The following is a 13,140-nucleotide window of genomic DNA, read 5'->3' on the forward strand; positions in this document are numbered from 1 at the left end:
TGCCCTGTACTCCATCTTTGGTGACAGGATTAAACTGAACCTGCACTGGTCACACATCATCACAGCATCTACTTAGATGATGCATTGCACCAATACATCACCGCAGGGTTGTCAGTCAGAAGATGGCACAAACTCGGATAAACAGATCCAAGAGCAGGTTCAATTTAATTACAGGACAGAAGGTGCCCTGATGTTCCTTGGAGACAAAACACTTGTGCCAAGAATTAATATGCTCTGCATTTCTGTGCAGTGGTCTGACAAATATGTTGAAGCATCTGAAGAGAGTTCACACAGACTTTGTCAAGAGAGTGATTCTAAAACAAAGATGAAAAGTGAAAATCCTAATACCTTCTTCATAAAAAAAACACCCACAGATTCTAACTATAATCTGCATTTCAGTACTTCAAAGAAGCTTTACAGGGACACTGTCAGATCATATTTGGCTTATAATGTAAGCTATATAAAAATAAGTTGCTATTGGAGTTTTATTATCTTTCTTAAGGACAAACATTCTTTTTGTGCAAAGTTACACCAAGTAGCTAACCAAGGAGGTCACTGCTAGTTGAGGGAATCAAGTCACCATAGAAAAAAACATTAAAAAAATGTGTACTTCAATCCTTTTTAAGATTTCATTTGCTTTATGGGACACTACTATATTTATATGCTTATTTCTTTTCTTATTTTGTCATAAATTTGAACAGATGAGGTCAAGTTCACGATTCATTCCTACAGAGCTAGTGGTCAAAATAGTCTTTTATTGTAGAGTGTTGTGTTGCTGTTGTTATTTTTCTGAGCTCAGCTACTGTAGTTTGAAGACTGCATTTTACCAGTAGTATGAGAGCCTCAAAACACATAATTACGCTTTCCAACAAGGGTAGTGCCTTCCTTTAAAAAACAAAGGCCGATTTTATGGCAAGTTCAACCAGTAAATTTGTAAAGTCAAATTTAAAACAATGTAGTGCATTTATGTATGGCATATATACACATATGCTTATATAAATGTATGTATATCTGAACTTTAGCACTGTCTCTCACATGTGCCTTTTTGGTCTACATATATATATATGCATATATGCTTATGTATGTGTAAACATATATCTGACAGTTAACACATAAACACTAAAATCAACACAATTTTCCACATGCTTTCACCTTTTTGTGAAGTTAAGCTTAGTTTATGCCATCCCTAGAGTGGCTGAAGTTAGATATTTGTACTGACAGCACATTCCTGTATTGCAAAGCTATTAAGGAGAAGCCAGAACTTTTGGCTTCTGGGTTATGTCCAGATTTTGGAGGGAAAGGTTTGGCCTTTTTTTAAAAGTATTCTGCTGTTGTATTTGAAAAAGTGGAACTGGAATTTTAATACTTTTATTTTTACGCATAAAAATAAATGGTGAAAAGGCTTAAGTGTTGGGATTATCAAATCAGAGGAATATTCTTTATCAGAGGATTATCAGTGAAGGAGTTTTAGATGTTTCTATTTTATCACCCTAACTATCAAAGTTCTTAGGAATCAAACAAAACACATCATTCTGGGCTCTGTGCAAGCAGAATAAAAGGTCTGGTGCATTTATAATCCAGACAAGGCAGCTAAAAAAAGAAAAAAGGGGACAGAGACAAGCAGAGAACCATCAAAATCAACTCCACTGTGTTTTCTTGTGAGCGTTTGGAGCTTTTTTGTTTTACTTTGTTTTGTTCTATGTCTGGTGTTTTTCTTTCCTGATTTGCTATTTTCCATTTCTTAGTGGGGATCGTTTTAGTAGGAAGATAATGGGATGAAAAATAATAAAGACAGAGAGGTTAGAGATTTGGGGTAATGTCCGAACACTCTGGGCTGCAGGGAATGTGCCACACAGCCAATTACTTGAGGCACAGGGTATTACCTATATAATCTGCAAGAGAAAAATACAACTGAGATCAACCTCCCCCCAAAAGATCTGTTGAGAGATGAACTCTGTTCTTTGCCCCTTAAAATCTTTCTGCAACAGCTGTCCTGGTTTAAGTTTTCTTCACTTATCCCTGTAATTCTTTTCTTGAGCATTGCAGGGCTTAAGGAGATCTGAAGTAGGGGGGAGGAGGGACTACCCCAGAGATCCTGGTCACTCCTAGAGCTTCCTTAGTTAGTGAAATAATGTCCACAACAAAAAAGATTTTTTTTTTCTACAAAAAACAGCTATTTGGGGTTGTATTTCAGATAATTACACCTGTAGAATTGTCTCTGTTACTGTATAATGTGTGCTAGACCCCTTTCCCTGTGCAAATGAACTAGATGTGTCCATTTAAAACCACAAACTAAATTATACTAAAAATATTGTCCTGTGTAGGGCAAAGTTGTTATTAACAGTGAAAATTTGTCTTATTAAAATTCAAAGTTTAAACTGCATTGCTCTTGAGAAAAAGGGACATTAGACTGGGGGGTTAAGAGTCTGTCTCTCAGAAATCCTACAGGAGCATTATCTGCATCCTTGTCATGGAATCACTGAAATCATGGTCCTTCTTGGAGCACACCACTGATCTCATCTAACTTTTACACCTAGGTTGCTGTAGAGACCAGGGCATGCGGAAGGCAAGGGGGGGGGGACGGGACTTGGGCACAGCTTGCAGCAGGTTGAAAACATATTAGGCAGTCCATCTAGACCAGTTTGTTTGGAGGTGCCCTTAGGTCATTCAGCTTAGACATAGCAGGAGTAAACCAGGCATGGAGACAAATGGGCTGGATCATATACTGGACTAGGGGTTTTTTTGAGTTATTGTTTCAAGCTGTTGGCAATATACGAAAGTCATTGCTGTCCTGTTTTATACTCAGTTGATGTTTTCATGGTTATCTTCATTACCATCTGTGCTAGAAGTGCTGTTTTTTAATGAAAGTTTAGTATTTCCATTATCTAAATGGAAAGCAATAGAATTGATAGAGAAATTTAGGGAGAAAAAAAGAGAAAAATTAAATTGAAAATTGCCTCAGTTTTGGAATAATCTAAAGTGTGATTTCTAAACATATTTTCCCCTATTTTTCTTCTACCTACCTCCATCTTTGATAAAATAAACAAGATAGTGAAGCTCCTACTACTTTATGATTGTGGTTTTTTCTCTCTGGAAATTTTTTACTGTTTGACTGTAAGGATTTCTGGCACTCTGTGTTGCTTGTATCATATGGTTTGCTTTAACTAATGGAGACATTTTGTGTGCTAAGACTCTGCTGCTGCATTGCTGTCTGCTACTCTAAAGCTCAAAAAATATACCACAGGAGGAGGAAATACGTTATAATTGTATAACTTTCTGTTTTCTTCTTTCTGTTATATATATTTTGTTTTCCTGAATGCTGTGGGAGGAAAGGAAGGGCACAGAAATAAGAATACTGGAGTGGTTCCTGATTTGTTTGTATTCAGGTCAGTAGACAGTGGCAGGACTGCTTCTGAGTGTCTCTCTCCTACTGTTGTACCCTACCCAGCCCTGTGACAGGAGCTTCAAAAAAATTTGGCTCGTGTTTCTGTTTTAAAATATCTGCCAGAGTCCTGCTCTATTTTCATCCTGAAGCACTGAGAAGCTAGAAAAACAACTAAATATATAAGAAAGCTTTTCCAAAACAAAGATTCTACACTATTTGAAGAATAATTGCCAGCAGCAATTTAGTTAACCAATATATTCAGGGAAAGGTAACATTCAAATTCCATTAAATATTGCATATCAGACTATGGTTTATCTGGATACACATGCACACAGAGCACAATCATTTTGTACTACCACACTCCTTACTTCGTATGGCCTTGGGTTTACTTAAAATACCTGATCCAAGTTTTGCGTCAGAAATGCGAAACTAACGCAGCTGCCTTTTTTTTTTTTTTTTTTTTTTTTTTTTTTTTTTTTTTTTTTTTTTTTTTTTTCAGAAAATGTGAAACACACAAACTGGAAGAAATTAAGATCTGCTTGTACAGCTGGGAATTTCTCAGTAAAATAATTTGGCACATACTAAACCTCTGAGAGATACCTGGCACGGTCCACATATTTCACTTGTCATTTATTTTTGCTGGTTTTGTTTTGTGGTTTTTTTGTTTGGTTGTGGGTTTTTTTGTTTGTTTTTGTTTGTTTGTTTGTTTGTTTTGTTTTGTTTTCATTTTAGAGACACTATTGTAAAAGAAGTTTATCAACAGGTAGTCAAGATTAAAAGTTCCAGCCTTGAGAACAGCCCCATTTTCATCATATCAGGTATATCATTGTGACTCATACATTACTCAGTTGAAGGAGAGACTAGAAACAAGGAAAATATGAAAGCATAAAATGGAAATTATCAGTAACAGGTGAAATATATTGCTTTAATGGAGTCTATGGGGTTACTCTGACAGCCTTTCCCTAAAATGTTATGAGCCACCTGGAACTTGGGGGAATTCAAAGAAAGGATAATAACAATACTTTGTAGTTTTTAGTGCCTTTCAAGTAAGGGTCTCCAAACACTTCACAAACATTAATCAAATGTCATAACAGTGCTGTGAGATATTATTCTATTATTATTCAAAAACAACAAAAGATCCTTTTAAAACAAAATCAGGTTAATGTTTCAGTGTATTTGAGTGCAATTCAATTAAGCAGTCTCACTTGGTGTATATTTTTTGCAGTAACTTTCCCATATTGTGGTGAACAGGAAAGGCACTGGATGAGTACTGTGCCAGGAATCGCTACCAACCCACATATGCTGTGCACTTTCCTGGGACGTAATCTAAATATCTTCCTGTGATACTTGTAAGTCATCCATAACTCCGGATCCCAGGATTTTATCTCGCTACCCTCATTTGGAAAACAGAGAGTAGCAACTTTGCATGCAACCAAATCTTTGAGAATCTTTGCCTCAACTTCTCCAGTTTTGAAGTAGGTTAGAGATCCACATGGAGAGAGGAGAACCAGGACCATTTTTATATGCAAAACAGTTTGATCAGGAAACAAAAAAAGACGAGGAAAAGAAGATTTAATAAAAAGAGTATCCAATGTCATGGTTCAGCAGCTGCCTACAGAAGGCTAATGATTATGGATTGCTTTAGTGTATGACTATACATGTTTTATCATATAGATGGTGAATCTAAAAACCTTTTTATGCGTAAGTATTCTTTAACTGTCCAATGCCAGTAATTACTCAGCTTTGGATGATATATGCACTATAGCTGCTGTAGTCAATATACATTGATTTGATTACAATATCAGAAGATGGATTCAAGTGAAAAATTATTTATAACAATAAAGGTTGTATGAAATGCCTGACTTCTTAGTTTGTATCTAACCATGGGGTTTACGTTGTTTTTATTATTACATCTTGCTCATCTTATAACTGAGTTACTCAGTTAAAACATTCATAAATATGTCTCGGAATGTAAGTTTATTACTAGAAACTGTTTCAAGAAAGCTTAGCAGTCATATCATGTAAACATCTATCTTATAATTAAAACTCAATTAATATGTTTGCAACAAACATTTGCTGCTTAGGATGTATACAAAAATTGCTTAATGGAACCTAAATTTGATCCCTATTAGAAACACTTTAAATTTGATCACAAATCTTTATCTCCACTTTACATTTTAAACATAAAAAGAAGCTCAAGATGCAACAAAATCTTAATCACAGAAGATTTTTATCTTGTCTAGATCAATCTTCAATAAATTATATTATGCTGGCAGTCTGCACACAAGGGCAAAAAGAGTTTTTGCAGAAAAAAAACCTAAACAAACAAATCGACATACTCAAACAATGTGTAATTGCTGTGCTTTTAAAATGCAGTTTCTTGTTTCCCTCACTTGTGTGGGCAAGCATCAAATTTAGCTAGATAGGCAGATTCTTTCATCCACTGAAAGCCTCGCAAAATCCAGGCAGTTGTGCCCCTGAAATCAGGATTTAGCTGAGTAAAAGCGGCAGGATTGGGTCCAGGACTAATTTGTGGCGCTGTCAGTCTAAACTGTGTCCCTGGTGGACTTACACATTTAGAAGTTGATGGTGATGGTGACATTACTGAAAGGCAAAAGAAAGTATAAAACATCTGCTGGGGAAGAGAGCAAAACAAAACTGATATGTGCCCCAGAAGGGTTGTAAAGAGAAATGGGGTTAACATCTATAGCAAATGCAAGGGGAAATATTTCTCTCAAAAACTAAACAAGGTGAAAGTTAGCCTCGTTCCAGCACTCTACATTAACACTAGGGATAAAAAAACACAACAGAAAAAAGGTTTTGTTGATGGAGGAACTGGGGAAGGGAAAAAACCCATAGACCTCACACAAACCCCCAAACTGGAGAAATGTAACAGACCTAAATTTCAAAAGCTGCTTTTCAAGACGTAGATACCTTCCAGCCAGAAGGAGAGGCAGGATGATCATTATCTTCCCATTTCTCCACTCCTTAGCCTGACATTTTTTGGATGGGAAGGTTCAAGCAGTAGGAGATAAGAAAATAATACTAAGTGGGTAGAGTAGTTCACCTTTTCTTCATAAGTTCATATATGCATTGAAACAGTACTTATATACCTATAAGTATTGCGTGAAGGATCTTGCAGGACCTGGCAGTCCTGATAGCCAGTCTTTCCAAACCTATCCAGGCAAACAGAGCACACATAGTATGTTCCTATACCACACTTCCAGAGATTAAATTCAAGATTGTAGTTACCATAAACTTAGACTTGTTACATGCATGCAAATTGTGTTAAATAGCTGTACCTGAGAGTAGTCACTTTGCTGACTTTCAGAAAAAAAGACAGGAAAATCTGCAACATGACATTTGATCTGGTAATGTGAGAATGCCTGATCTGTAGGCAATGCTTGGAAATCACAATTCTGATTAATGGCCTTAGTAACCTCTTTCAAATGAAAGTTCCGAGCCTGTTCCTGTGGACCTTTGCCTCATGGCATCACTGATAAACACACAACTGTATCACCTTCTCTGCCATTGACCCTCAATATTACAGAGAACAACATGATTCTGACTGATCTTCATTGTGTTAAATGGCATTTTATGGCCACTAACATGTCTGAACAAGTAGATGATGAAGGATGCTCCTGAACTGTACCTTATTTTCCTACAGTCTCACTTGTATGTATGACTGCCCTCTTTCTGTCTCCAGGCTCCCTGCAGAAACACAGGTTTACTTAGAAAGATGGAAGAACAATTGACCAGAAACTTCTGATTCAAGTCCTCCCCTTGCTTTAAACCCTATGTTTTCTTAGAAGTATGAGAGGTGTTAGAAGCCTCTGGCAGATATAAAACAGAAAAATGTTGTGTTTTAGAAACCGTATTCTCCGATTTAGTACTCCCACTAAAACCTCTCCGCTACTCGCTTCTCCTCCCCTCAAAATGAAAGCACAAAAGGCAAAGAACATGGGTTGAGATAAGAACAATTTGCTGGAAACAGCAATGTGAAATTATTTACATGGAAATTCACAATAATACTGACCATGTAGCCCCCACACTTTCTCCTCCTGGAGGGAACACCCTTCTCAGAAACCAGAGAGAGAGTCCCTTTCCCCTGCCCTGACAATGATGTCGAATACCATTAGGGTCTTGGCCATGCCCACATGGCTCCAGGCTCCAGCCCTTCATGGCTACTGCAAAAAATTAACCTATCCTTGGCCAAAACCAGGACAACAAACTCTAGGCCTTTGCACACGTTGCTGAGTGGCTTCAGGTATAAAGTAGGACTTTTGTCACACTCTAGCATTTGAAAATTTGTGTCCTGACATGAAATTTTGTATATTTCTCAACGTTTTGGTTAGTTATTTGCCTTAACTAATGTAATGCTGAGGTTTGTTGCAGAAAATGTGTATGAGCTATTCCTTCATATGGAAAATTCTAATAAAAAACTAAAAAAAAAGATTTATCTGTTCTAAAATCAGGTATGCAATCCAAACCAGTTCTGTAGCTCCTTTTATATTCACTGATGTGAGATAAGCACTGCCAGAGAGCTGTATATCTTACCTGTCTTAGAGACCTATCTTAGGATACAGGAATTACTCTCCAGAGGCTGTCTACATCTCTCTTACAGAGGAAAATTTCAAGGCTTATTTAAAAAAAATACCTGACATCTGAATGTCAGAAAACTAAGATGAACCTCATCCTATTGTTGACTTACCTTGGTGAAGGTCTGTCCATCTCAGTAAAAGGATCTATCAAGATTTCCCATCCAAGTTTTTTTCATTTCTTTACTCAATCAATAAGCATGTCCAAAATACAGTGTGAGATTTTCCAATCTGTTCGGTGCTCAATCACGAAAAAGTAAGTACCAAGACAGTGAAACCTTCAAAATTTCATCCTTCCTCCACATAAGATGTTCAATTCATCATTTCCTTACTGAAACTTGTTTTTTTTCCGAGATGTAACTGAATAGAATACAGAGTACCTTATGGAGAAGGAAGTTTCCATAATGGTATCTTCTACCAGGGAGCAAATTTTTCTCTCAGTATTATGATAAATAATATTTGCCATTTTTACTGTACAACATTTATCTGCAGTTAGTCTTTTATTTGCTGTTCTTTGTCACTCACTGTGGTACAAATGTTTGGGCAGTAGACAATAAGACCAATTTATCTGAATGATCTTCCTGTTACTAAATGTGTTAATTGCACTCATAAACAAGTTGCTAATGAGCTTTTTCCTCTCGTACTTTTCCTATTTATATACTGGTTAATGGTCTTAGTTCTTTTTCCACTCTTACATTCTTCCCACTCTTACATTCATTTCCAGCCTTACATTCTTTTTCCACTCTTAGTCTTTTAATGGAGGAGTATAAAGTTACTGTGGGTGCTAAAAGAAGCTGTGAGGAGGAAGAGGAGGTAGTGTCAGCAACATTGTGTGTTTTATTTTCATGCATATACTTGCTGCCTGGCCCTGAATGCATGATGTTGTTAGTATGTAATCACAATTGGTTTGACAGGCAGCATTGAAAGAAGGTGGCACAGAAACAGTGGTGCTGAATAAGTGGCCTTGTCTGGGTACACTTTGTGTGTGTGTGTGTGTGTGTGTGTGTGTGAAGGCTATGTCTTCACTCATTTCAGTAGATTTACTAATATCCTTCTTGCTGAGTTGAAAATCAGAGCAATGAGGTGTGGTAGTCCTCATATCGACAACCAGAAGGCTTTGCTTGATAGGTCCTACTGGCTTTAAAACTCAGGAAGCTGTGAGCTGTAACATTAGAGCAAGTCACACCACTTCCATGAGCAAAGTCACGACTGTCACAAATGGAGTGGTGCACTTCACTTGTAAGACAGAAGTAGCAGTATGTTTATTGATACCGAACTATGATTTGACTAAGTTTTTAAGTATATGTGACAACAGTTTAACAACATGCAGCAGCAGGGTTGGTCTTCATTGCTAATTGCATAGAAGACAGGGTCAGACAAAAATGTCAGGGAGACATTCTTGTGGAGTCACAAGGTTCAGAAAAGACCTCCTTTTGTTCTAAGTTCCTTTCTGAAGGGAGCTTCTGAGCAGCTGTATCCATGCATAGTCCCAGACTTGGTCAATGGTTTATGTCTAAAGGACTATATGTTCAAAATCAATCCTTTATATCACTTAGCTAAGATTTGAAAGTTTCAACATAGTTATTTTAATTCACTTAGTAGGCCTCTGGTGCAATAAGGAGTCTCTCAGCCTTGAGGAGTAACCTTGAAGTACTTCCCTAATGAAGGGGATATTCTGGTGTGCAGCCCACTGCTACTGGGGATTTCTCAGCAGGCTCTGGACTGTCCACCCTTTATGGAGTAAGAGGATTGACTCATGCTCATATTTGCAAACCAGTTGCATTTTGAGTTGGCATCTGCTCAACTAGCCCTCAGCTGCTGAACAAGATTCATCGCCCTTACCCATGGTGTTGATATCTGTCTCCCCAGAGTACAACATAAGCCAGATATAGCCATCACAACCACCACTGGTGGCTATTGCTCAAGCAGAAAAGAAGGGGAGAGAATACCTCCACACTCTGAGACTCATATGACATTAACATGTCATTAATATTCTAATGACATTCTTCTTGAAAATACTTTCTGGAAATTGCTAATATTACATAAATTATATAGATATATATGTCATCATACACACATATGTATGAACTCATGAATGTTAGTCAGGAAATTTAAATTTCCCTTGGATTATTGAATGGTTCTATTTTCATCACTGTCTTCTTTTATTGTTGATTTTCCTCTTAACAATTCATGAGCTTTTTGACTGAAGCAGTTAATTTGCACGTTTAGAACAAATATTTAGTAGTGGGTATTCTTACATGCATCTCTTCTCTATGGGATCCCAAATTTTTGTAATGAATATGTTAGGGAGACTGATATATTTTATATATGTAATGTTTTCTTATTTAACAGGTAGAGATATGAAAATGTTAAATTCAGTAGGTCTCGTGAATGATCACCTTTGCAAATAGATGTGTCTGTATTTCATTTTATTCATATAATAAATAAAAAATATAAGTGTAACATTCAAGACTATTGGGTCCTTTTCACTTTTACCAGAAAATAAGACAGTCCAATTATTTTAACACAATATTCCAGCTGTATTCTGCTACCAAGAGGATGTGTCCCTTATTATTGGTTTTGTAATAAAATTATGTGTGCATTTACATAAGACAGTAGAAGGATGTTAAACTAGCCGCAGATGTTTGTTCTTTCTCTTCTGTTTCAGCCCAAATACATTTCAGCCTAAGTAGGTTGAAATATACACACCATTCTAATAAAAAGTCAAATCACTTTCATTTCAAGAATTAGAAATATTCAGTTTTGAAATGAGTTACTTGCATGAAAAGCCGATTTAAGGAAGCCTAATTTCCAATGACTCTGTTTCGCTTTATGGCACATCACAATGTGCCCTCCCATCTCAAGCATCAGATTCTGTGACTCGATCTGAATCACACTTTTGAGTAAACACTATGTATGAATCTTTGCCTTCTGCTTGCTGGAATGGTAACAAAACAAGCTTCTCCTCTACTGTGCAAAAAATTTACGAATCCTGTCTGTAGCTTATGCACTATATTATGCAGGGTTATTGCAGAAAATTTACACCTTTGAGAGCTCTGTCATCTTGTCAGAGTTAAATTTGGACAAAGGGCTTAAAAGGACTAATACACTTCTTTGTTTTTTTCTTTTGGTTTGATTTTTAGTAGTATAACATCCAAATATACACTTTTGATGTCTCCACATCCAAAATTTTCAGTATTTGTTTGACTAAATGATATGCATTTATTTTATTGAGGTTTAACCCATTCAAAATGTCTCAGTCATTCTGTTATTTTTATTCCAGTTAAAGGACAACTTACCAATACACAAATAAAGTCTTTTCCCAGCATGGTTTGTCAGATACTGTGTTTGCTATCAAAACTACTTGTGCATTATCCAGACATATTTTAGATTGCAAGTAGCCATTCACTTTACCGTCAACTTAATTACAATACAAGATTTTGCAAAGAAAAAATGTTAAGGTTCTCTAGTAATGAAATAAGAAGTGGACAAGAATTAAGAAATGCATCAATGGTACTGTAAGCATTTTTTTAGATTAAGCATATCCTTGGCATGACCTTAAAGTTACATGAATGCTATGTATGAAGAAAAAGAAGATGAAGTTTCATAATGGATAGTGACAACTAATAAGCATTTCTGTAAAAGTTGAGACCTTCTCTGTCATTAAGAATAGTGGAGACAAGAGATGATATGTATTAATTGGCTGCAACGTTATTATGTTTCTCTAATATAATGTCATTATGATAAAGAAAGTACAATCAGGAGAGGTACTTTTAGTCAAGAATAAGAAATGTGATGAGTGTTGTTCAGTACCCTGATAGGGGAATTCTCACTTCTACTTTGTTACTAGTGGTACTATTGTAGGACTTCTCAGAGAGCAAAGATGCAGGGATGCAGGGATGCAAATTCCTGACACTGTGCTGTTCATCCATATGCAAGATGACCAAACTAAACAGGTGTGGAGAATAAAGATTAAAGTGATAGAGGAACAGATACTTAATCATAACAAAGAAAATTTGTCCAGGTTGTCTGACATAATTTCATACAGCATGGAAGTGAAGTGTCATGTAGCCACAAGATGCAGGTAAGTAAAGATATTATTGCAGCAGAAACAAATAGGTATAAATTAGAGCTGAATAAATTCAGTCTGAAAATATAAAACTCTTACAGTGAAATAAGGCACTTGAGTGCCCTAACAGGGGGATTGAGAAGGAGGTATCCTAGCAAGCTTTAATGAGACTATTAATACCTATATTAACAGACAACCTGCTAGGAAACTGGAATATATGTTTTAACCTTCCTTCACAATTGTGTTCTACAGTTATATTTCATGAATATGATATAGCTGTTTACACTTTTTCTCAGTGTGAACTGTCACAAAGCACCCAGAAGAAAATTTTGATTGTCTTGTCATATATTGTTTAGGAAGTAGTTGAAAACACAGTTCAATTTTTTCATATTGTTTGACTTGTAAAAGGATGAGCTCCAGAGGTGCTATAATGCTGGATGCCATGCCATACATAATTATCACCAGACTTAAGCAAATCTGACAACTGAGCATAGAACTTACGCTGAAAACTAAATCTAGAAAAGTGCTTATGGCCTTACTTCCTGAATTTATTTTTTGATTGTTTTGTTACATTCAAGAAAGAAGAATACCTGCTATACAGGGGTAATGCTTTCCTATGAATTTAACTGAAATTATTAAGCATAGGGAAAAAACCCACACATAAAAAAAGTAAACTACCTTTTACACCTCCCCCCTGCAAAAGTTAATACTTTATGGAAAAATGTTTTGAAACAGTGTGATATGGAAATAATTTTTACAGATAAGCAGGAAAACAGATAAAAGAGACACACTGAATTCTCTGTTGTTATGCCTATGCCTTCTTATTTCTTGGTTAGCAGAAATATTGTTCCTAGAACAAGCTAAAACTTTTAAGCAGATGCAGCAGCTTCACTTCTGTGAAAGCCTGAAAAAAAAGGAGAACATTCATGAGAACATTAATGATAAAAACTTTGCTAAAGAGCAACTTGGGCCCCAGTTCTTCATAAAGATTCACTTGGGTCTGTCACATTTGCCTCCTTAGACTCTACTAAAATCAAAGGTGCATCAGTATCATTTCAAAGCAGCTGCCTTATTTGTTCATTCTGCTG

Source organism: Empidonax traillii, unplaced genomic scaffold (assembly GCF_003031625.1).
Source record: "Empidonax traillii isolate 1590-97213 ecotype Southwest subspecies unplaced genomic scaffold, ASM303162v1 scaffold709:size448171, whole genome shotgun sequence".
Taxonomy (NCBI): Eukaryota; Metazoa; Chordata; class Aves; order Passeriformes; family Tyrannidae; genus Empidonax; species Empidonax traillii.